The sequence below is a fragment of the Dipodomys ordii genome, unplaced genomic scaffold (assembly GCF_000151885.1).
Source record: "Dipodomys ordii isolate 6190 unplaced genomic scaffold, Dord_2.0 Scaffold384, whole genome shotgun sequence".
In the NCBI taxonomy this organism is placed as follows: Eukaryota; Metazoa; Chordata; class Mammalia; order Rodentia; family Heteromyidae; genus Dipodomys; species Dipodomys ordii.
The window spans coordinates 178,215-186,832 of record NW_012267600.1 but is presented as its reverse complement, the minus strand read 5'-3'; the positions used below and the strand labels follow the sequence as shown (position 1 = coordinate 186,832).

The 8,618-nt window shown below is 42.4% G+C and overlaps 1 pseudogene; it reads left to right on the top strand.

Annotated features, from left to right (window-relative positions):
• Positions 1 to 6,988: 6,988 nt before the first annotated feature.
• Positions 6,989 to 8,051, top strand: LOC106001738 (annotated as a pseudogene).
• Positions 8,052 to 8,618: the final 567 nt, after the last annotated feature.

The following is an 8,618-nucleotide window of genomic DNA, read 5'->3' as shown; positions in this document are numbered from 1 at the left end:
GGCTGCAATGCTTGGTAAGAAATGTACGCATTATCCTGCCCATGCAATTGTAACCCCTCTGTACAGTATGTTCACAAATAAAATAAAATAAAAAAAAAATTCCTCCCTGGCCGGGTGCTGGAGTCTCACACCTGTAATCGTAGCTACTCAGAAGGCTGAGATCTGAGGATTGAAGTTCAATGCCAGCCCGGGCAAGAAAATTGATAAGACTCTTATGTCCATTTAACCATCAGGAAATCAGAAGTGGCACTGTGGCTCAAAGTGGTAGAGCAGTAGCCTTGAGCTGAAGATCTCAGGGACAGAGTCCAGGACCAGAGTTCAAGCCTCAAAACCGACAAAAAAAAAAAAAAAAACTAAAAGAATTCCTCTCAGCAGAAAAAATTAAATCTCCTAACAATCAGCCCTCAAAGAAACAACAACACAATAATGAGCTAAAGACTTTAAAAGAGACTTCTCTGAAGTAACAATGGCTAATAGAAAAATGAAGAAATGTTCAACATCTCTGGGCACACAAGAAATGAATAGCAAAACACTGAGATTTTACATTATCTCAGATAGAAAGGCCATTATCATGAAAACAAACAATAACAGATGTTGGCAGGTATAGGGCCAAAAGGAAATTCTACTACACTGTTGGTGGGAATATAAACCTGATCAACCACCCTGGAAAGCGGTTGTGAAAAGACTGAAATATAGTTTTTTTATCTTTTTTTAATTTTTATTTATTTTTTTATTGTGAAAATACTGTACAGAAGGGTTATAATTACATGGGCAAGATCATGAGTACATTTCTTATCAAGCATTGTAGCCTCCTCCTTTGTTTCCCCTTCCCATCCCTTCCCAGCCTCCCCCCCACCCAATCCTTCCCCCCCCCCCCACCAAAGTTGTAAAGTTCATTTTCGACATGACAACTTGTACTTCTCATTGTTGCAACCGGTCCACCTGCATTCTTATTTAAATATAGTTTTAAAAAATACACGTGAACATGGTAACATATAGTTTTCTACACATTTAAAAAGTGAGACCAAAAGAGGATAATCTTAGGAAAAGATCACAAGACATTAATGGTTGTGTGCATATGATCATATAAAATGATGTTTATTGAAATGAACTCCAAGAAATGAAAACAAAGAGGTCTTTTAATTTTGTTTTGTTTTTTTTGTTTGTTTGCTTGTTTTTGTCTTGGTCACTGTTTTTTTATTTTGACGTGTATGTAAGTTTTATTGGTTTTGGTAAGGGTACAAGGAGCACAGAAATGTCTGGACAAAGGGGGAACAAATGCAGCAGTGATACTCACTAGCCACTATGTTGAAAATGAACACACAACTTGTGAGGGAAGGAGGTCGGGAGGGGAAAACTGGTGGAAAACGAGAGAAGAGGAGACACTGTTCAAAAAGAAATGTACTCATTAACTGACTTATGTAACTGTAACCTCTTTGTACATCACCTTTACAATAACAATAAAAAATCAATAAAATAAAATAATAAAGTTTATTGACATTAACTCCAAGAAATGGAAACAAGAAGTTTTTGGTTACTTTGCTTCCTTTTCTTGCTCCTTGTGCTCTTTATCTGACTTACATAACTAACTCCTCCGTACATCACCTTTACAAAAACTTTTTGGTGCCAGTCCTGGGGCTTGAACTCATGGCCAGGGCACTGTCCTTCAGTTTCTTTTGCTTAAGGCTAGCACTTTACCACAGCACCACTTCTGGCTTTTTCTGTTTATGTGGTACTGAGGAATCAAACCCAGGGCTTCATGCAGGCTATGCAAGCACTCTACCCCTAAGCCATATTCCCAGCCCAGAAAAAAAACAACTTTTAACTGACAATTTGTCTTCATATTGCCTGAAGGAAGGGGTTAGATTTGGAAGTAAATGCCTGGAAGGTAGAGTACCACTACTGTTTCCAACTTTGGGAAATACTCCTTGATATTTAAATTCAAGTTTAATTTTGGTTACTAAGGTATAATATAATTTATGAAGTTGAGACACATTTTCTTTAAAAAATCAACTGATAGACTTGGAAAAAATTATACTAAGTGAAGTGAGCCAGGCCCAAAGAAACATAGGTCCCATGGTTTCCCTTATTTGCAATAACTAGTATATGTCTGGGACAAGCAGAAAAGGTCAGATAAGATGATGTTAAGCGAAATGAACCCCAAGATAGGGACACAAGTGGTTTTCTCTTTCTTGCTATTGTTTCTAACGTATTTATAAGGTACCATTTGATTTTTTTTGTTGCTTTGTATATCCCTCCCCCATGGTATAGCCCCTGTTTTCACTGTATTTAATGTTGATATAATTTGGGGAGGGGAAGGGAAAAAACAAATTGTTTAAATAGGGATACAGGTTGACCCATTGCAACAATGAGATGTACAAGAGGCTATGTTGAAAAACGAACTTTACCATTTAGACGAGTGGGGGGAGTGTAGTTGAGGAGGTGGGGAGGGAAGGGATGGTAGGGGGAAAACAAAGGAAGAGGCAACAATGCTTCATAAGAAATGTACTCATTACCTTGTTCATGTAACTGTAACCCCTCTGTACAGTAGTTTCACAATAAAAAACTTATTTAAAAATAACTTTTAAAAAGAACAAGCATAAAAACCTCTGATGGAGAGAATATTCATGCACTAGATGCTTAATTTTAAAGAAAACCAGTGAGCTTTCCAAAAGATTTTGATGAAGCCCAGGCTTTCTGGGACTTTTATTTGTTCTAAGGCAAGATGATTCTAAGAAATTTGAGGAACCCCTTTTTCTTCTGTTCACCTTCTCTATACAGACTGTAAACCATCAGGGTGGATGCTACTCAATTTCATTTTCATGGCTCTGCCATTCTGGGCAGCTTTGAAGGCTGCACAGAACTGCTCCAATCCTAGTTCTAATTATATGCTGTTACTTTCTTCAGAAACGCCTTCTACTTCAAATTTGGGGAAAGAGTACTCCTTACAGGAAGAAAGCAGGCATTTGTGGTCTATCTAGTGGCCACGGAGGCAATCTGGAGCCTGGGAGCTCTTTCTCACCTGGCCCAGCTCATAAAAGGAGGGCATCTCTTCTCCAGTGTGGGCCAGTGAACATCAGCTTATCTGCACTGATAGGGAGGATGCAGGTTTTGTCACCATCAGCTGCTATATTAGTGAATTCTACAGCAAATGTTAAAAGGAGGAGTTAGTTGCAGAAGAACTATCCAAGAGGTCATCTTACCTGGCAGAAAGTTTGTCAAGGTGCAACTTAGTATTTCCCTGGAAAACAAAAAATACTGTTGATGTCAGGACGGTGAACAACAACAACAACAAAAACCTTGAAAGCCTGCAGCACCTGCCATCAATGCTCATTCAGGAAATGGACCAACAGAGACCTAGAAACCATTCGTTCCACGTGAATGCACGGACTTTTGGATACACAGCAAGGCACCAAAAGCAAGGTTCAGCAGAGAAGTTTCAGCACAATCTGGGCTGAGGGAAGGATGGGGTCTGACTGCAAAGGGATGACTAGGAGAGATAAAGATGACAGGAATCTAGTCCCAGAATCATCCGTGGGCACTGATCTGAGGCTCCCTCCAATCTGCCCCCTTTAAGTCTTCCCTCCCTGCCACAGTCTTCCCAGCTCACCCTTGAAACCAAACAGGAAAACTTGTTCCAAAATCTCTGCCTCAAAAGTCATTGCTGTGCCTCCCAAGGGTCCCGATGCTGTGGCTTCACTCAATGGTGACCAAGTAACCGTTAGAGAAAGTCCCTCCCACGCCCCCTCCCTATCCCCTCAGGGAAAGATGACTGATAGCAAGAAACGTACTTCCTGCTGGTCGCTGGAATACTAGCTACTCAGGAGGCTGAGATCTAATTATAACAGTTGGAAGCCAGCCTGGGCAGCAAAAACCATGAGACTCTTAGTCTCATTAACTACCAAGAAAGCTGGAAGTGAAGATGTGTCTCAAGTGGCAGAGTGCTAGCCTTGAGCATAAAAACAGGGACAGTGCCCAGGCCCAGGAGGAGTCAAAGAGTTGTACCTAATGTAGTGTGCTGACAATCAAAATTCAGGCTTTCTTCAAGCTAAGCAATCACTCTACTACTAAGCGGTGTCTCCAAGAACTAGTGTTAAAATTCTATGCAAATAGGAGCCTGACCTGGCACATTATCTTTAACTTGACAAATAAAATGAATATATTCATTGGTATATTTTAACATAAACGTAAATTGTAATCTATTTTGCAACAAACAAGTGTGCTTTCATTCATAATTTAATTCTGAAATACTATCATTAAAAAGAAAGTAATTGCTGTGCAGTAAATGAGTCTACTTCAAAAATATATCAAAATAAACTTTATCAAAGAAAGTTTTAATAAAATTGCTCTTTGAACTGGCACCAGGGGTTATAACTGTAATTCTAGGAACTCAGGATGCTGAGATCTGAGGATCATGGTTTGAAGCTAGCCCAGGAAGGAATGTCCATGAGACTCCTATTTCCGATTAACCACCAAAAAGTTGGAAGAGGAACTGTTGCTCAAATGGTAGAGTGCTAACCTTGAGCACAAAATCTCATGGACAGCACCCTAGGCCATGAGTTCAAGCCCCAGGACTGGCACCAAAAGAAAAAAAAATTTTTTACTGTAAATTACTTACTTTTATCCAATATAAATGTTAAAAAATATTTTAAAATATCTTCACATGAGATTTTGGTTATACTGTACATTTTATATTAGCAAATTTCAAATAATGGAGCAATTTGATGAAATGGATATAAAGCAAGGCTGGCTATTGTGAATAGGTTGAAAAAGATAGTCTTGCAAATTCTCTTGTGGTAACTGATTATGTTCCTTAGGATTAGTGTCCATTATTTCTTCATAGTATGGAAGTACTCTTTTTAAATTTAGAGAATCTTTGTACTTATTTCCTTGCCAGGTGCAATAGATTCCATTCTTACCAACAGTTAATAATGTTTCCATTTTTATGATAACCCAGTGATCATCTGATTTTGTTTCTGTTCGTGGAAGGAAAGTTATTGTCACAAGCATACGAGCTATGTTTGTTTATATTCTTAATGCAGGGTTTGTAGCTAGTAATATTGTTTCCTGCATATGTTTACTGTCCATTTGTACTTCTTTTAAGATTTGTCTTATCAGTACCTCTACCAATTTATTGATTGGATTTTGATTCCATGGAAATTTAATGTTTTCTTTTTATGTGCCAATCCTGGCAGTTGAACTCAAGGCCTGAGTGAGAAACTGAGAAAGTGAGAAGAAAAAAATTGAGAATACAGAAAATAGGCAACCTTTAATGATCAAAAGAGGTGCAGAAGGAAGTTAGAAATAAAATACACTGGTGGGGGGAGGAGTGAGGGAAGTGAGGGAGGGAATGTATAGTGGGAGAACAACAAGGGAAGGGGTGACAATGCTCAACAAGAAATGTACTCATTGCCTTACTCATGTAACTGTAACCCCTCTGTACAGCATCTTTACAATAAAATAAAAAATTTAAAAATACGCTGGTATATGATAAAATATACAGGATTCTGAACACCCACTGTGAGCCCCAAAGAGGGTACTACTCTTAGGGGAGAAATAACAGAGGCACAATGTCTATGTGCCTCTTCATATTTATATAAAATGATAAACATCAAAATCAACTCAAAGATATAGAAGCAAGATGGTTCTTTTGTTGTTGTTATTTCTGTTTACTTTTCTTTCTGTATGATTTATTCTTTTGTCTGTCTTTGGGAAGGTAGGGGAGCACAGAACTCGAGGGAAAAAGAGTGAAAAAGCACAGCAGTGGTGCTCGCTGGACACTGTGTTGAAAGTGAACTATAAAATTTGTGGGTGTCCAGAAGGGCATGTACTCATTACCTGACTTATTTTCATCATTTATTTATTTATTTATTTATTTTATTTACTTTATTGAAAATATAAAGGTGATATAGAGAAGGATCACAATTGCATGAGTCAGGTAATGAGTACATTTCCTTCCTTCCTTTCTTTCTTTCTTTTTTTTTTTTTGTCAGTTGTGGGGCTTGAACTCTGAGCCTGGGCACTGTAACTGAGCTCTTCAGCATAAGGTGTGCACTCTACCACTTGAGCCACACCACCACTTCTGGTTTGCTGGGGTTAATTGGAGTTAAGAGTCTCAAGGACTTTTCTTGCCTGCACTGGCTTTGAACCGCAATCCTCAGTTGTGAGCCTCCTAAGTAATTAGGATTACAGGCATCAGCCACTGGTGCCTGGCTTTCTTTTTTCTGTTCCTGGGGCTTGAACTCTGGGCCTGGGCACTTGCCCCTAGGTTCCTTTTGCTCAAGGCTAGCACTCTACCACTTGAGCCACTGTGCCATTTCTGGCTTTTTCTGTGATTAATTGGTGATAAGAATCTCACAGAGTTTCCTGCCTGGGCTGGCTTCAAACTGAAATCCTCAGATCTCAGCCTCCTGAGTAGCTAGGATTACAGGCATGAGCCAACTACACCCAGCTTATACATCACCTTTTTAATAACGATAAAGTAAATAAAAACAAAATAAAGCTAAAAATGGGCAGAAGACGGCTCTTCTTACAAGTGGAACTGTATCATCGGAGCTAGACTGAACTTTTCTATACAAGAGCAAAAGAAAAAAAATCATGTGAAATGGGGTGGAGAGGCCTTGATGTCATCAGAGTCTTATACCTCTTAGAGGTGATGTCATCTCTGGGAAAGTTGAAGGTTCAGGACTAATCAGGTCATCCTAACTGCTCAGACCAGTTTGGGAAGCTACCTCTGCTTAATTAGAGGTCAGTCCCTTGACCATAGGCTCCGGCAGTGACTAGATGGCCTCTGTCCACTCCTGAAGCCCAGTGACGATTGTCAATAAGCAGATCAGTGCTCCAGGCCAGCTCTGGGGAAGCCTTAGTTTCCATGGGCCCCTGGCCAGCTGGTCTGCCCAGGATGAGAGCTTACCCTCCCAGCAGCCACTGCCTCGACCACCACACCTCCGTGTAGAGGAGCACCAGGCCTTATGTTCTAGTTCCTACCAGCAGGTAACCTGGAATGCTGTACCAAACCTCCCAACACAGCCCATTCATGGTTGTTCTCCATGAGCAGATACACCAGGTACCTGTCCCTCTGTCCTACATAGTCACCACAGTAACCACCCAAGGTTTCCCTTTGCCTGCAGGCCAACATATCCCTAGCTGGAGTGACCAGCAGCACCCAGTATGCTCTGTGATGTTTAGTGAGCAGCATTATCCACTCTGCTGTCTCTCACCCCTGCTGATCCAGGTATGCACTATGCAACAGCTCCCTGCAACCTACCAGGCCAACTCTCACCTCATCTCCAATGACTATTACATTCTGCACCACTCCCCTCTCCCTCCCACTGCCCCAGCCTGCCCAACATGGTGCCTCTTGGGCAGTTTGTGTCACTGCACACACAGCACCCATTGATGCACCTGAAGTGGCTGAACAATTACATGGACCTGAGTGGGGACCAGCACCCCCTGGGCAGCTTTACTTACCCTACCTGTGCCCCAGCCCATTCTTGATCCCCTCATTACCTGTGAGTTACCTAACCCACGATCCACTGCACCAGGAGCTGTCCTTTGGGGTGCCCTACTCTCCTCATATGATGCCATGGAGAGTTAGTACCCAGAGGTACCACCTACAACAGCCACTGCCCCCACTGCTGCCACCGCTGCCATCCCTGAGCCACTTTACTATCCCAGCTTTGTGCTCTACTTCCTCTCAGTGCTGCCCATGTCATCCACAGCTATGGAACCCACCACCAGCTTGGATCTGGACATGCATGATATGGAGATGGAGAACTATAAGGCCCTCCTGAACCTGGCTGAGTGTCTGGGAGATGCCAAACCTTGGAGCCTCACCAAAGCTGATGTAGAACAACTCTTGTCATACCACTTCAACTCTGACAGTCATCAGTTGGAGCAAACACTATGCATGATCTGCTTCAGCGACTTCAAGGTGTGGCAGCTGCTCTGTGTCCTCCCCAGCAACCACAAGTTCCATGCCAAGTGTGTAGACAAATGGTTGAAAGTCACCTGGATGTGATGCCTCTGAGGTGCCCAGGAAGGCTGAGTAAGGCTCTACAGCTACACATGAGAACACTGACTGAAGCTCTGGAAACTTGGGGAGACTCAGGGAGGATGAGGACGGAGGACAGGGAGGGAGGGGCTCAGGCTTGCCTTGATCCATCTACAACTCCAGAGCTGGTACCAGGATCAGACCTCTGAGAAACTCCAGAAATAAGTCCCTGCATTTGCCAAGCTCCAAAGACTCCTTGCCTCTCTTCCTGCCTGTCTGCCCACCATGGAGCTGCCTGGATGTTCCTCCACCCCACTCTCCCTCCTGACTACCCTGTGATCCTCCTTCCTGGTGGCACTGGGAACTTCGGATTTTCCCCTGTGGCCAGTGGAATCCCTGGCCTGGGATTTGCAGAGGCAAAGGGTCACCATCTTGGGTCACCTGAGCTCTGTATTGAAACGTTGGGCCAACTGCCCAGATAGCATTGAGAGGTGTATGGGACAAATGACGACCAGAGGCCATTTCCTAAATCCCAGGGCTGAATCCTTCCTGCCAGACCCCCAGAAAGACTCAGGCAGCTGGCTCTGGTTGTCTGGTTCTTACAAGACCTGCACCCCAGGCAGGT